The following is a 981-nucleotide window of genomic DNA, read 5'->3' as shown; positions in this document are numbered from 1 at the left end:
TTGAGAAAATAGAATTGTGAGAGAAAATAATTGCAAGAAAAAAAGTCAGAATTGCGAGGAAAAAGTGAATTGTCAGAAAAATGTCATAATTGCGAAAAAAAAAAGCCTGAACTTTGAGAACATAGCAGAATTGTGAGAAAAAAGAATTGCGAGAAAAAAGTCAGAATGGCGTGAAAAGAAGTCTATGATAAAAAAATGAGAAAATTGTGAGAAAAAAGAATTGCAAGAAAGAAAGTGAATTGTCAGAAAAAGTCATAATTTCAAGATATAAACTTGCAATTGCAAGAAAAAGTCAGGATTGCGAGAAAAAATTAATTGTCAGAAAAAGTCAGAATTGTGAGATATATCACAATTCTGAGAGAAAAGTCAGTATTTTGAGGTATTAGGTCACTTTTAAATGTTTTATTCAGATTAGCAAAATTTTGTGGGCACATCCATGTGACCAACCCGTTGAACCCATTGCGAAATTTGCATGGCGAATTCGTTACAATTCGCTTGGATTTTCATTGACTAAATTTTGCCCCCTGAAAAAAGACGCGGAAGAATGGTAAATGTGAACGTGCCTCAAGTGTTCCGACTTGTTTCGAGGCACTTGGTAAGCAGCTACTATGTTCTTAGGACTAACCTTGCGTCTTCTCTGATGTAATTTTTGAGAAGAGAGACACCTGGGCGACTGCCACAAAAGGAAGACCCAGGACCTGAAGGAAAACACCAATGATGAATTCCGCCAGCTGCCACGCAAATCAACCTGAACCAAAAAAACATTTGTGAGCCGTGAGGGATTTTAGAGCTTATGACCACAACATCCACAGTTCTGTGTATTCGTCTTACCCTGAGGATTGGCCAGGAAGATCAGGCACCAGACACAGGAGATATTGCAGAGGATGAGGCCGACGGCCAGCACCACTCGCTCCGCCACACGCTTGCTCAACCAGCGCACGAACAGGAAGCCAGCGATCACCTCGACGCCACACACACACA

Source organism: Sinocyclocheilus grahami, unplaced genomic scaffold (genome assembly GCF_001515645.1).
Source record: "Sinocyclocheilus grahami isolate Dianchi unplaced genomic scaffold, SAMN03320097.WGS_v1.1 scaffold16609.1, whole genome shotgun sequence".
NCBI lineage: Eukaryota > Metazoa > Chordata > Actinopteri > Cypriniformes > Cyprinidae > Sinocyclocheilus > Sinocyclocheilus grahami.
The sequence above is the reverse complement of the archived record's forward strand: the minus strand, read 5'-3'. Positions refer to the sequence as shown.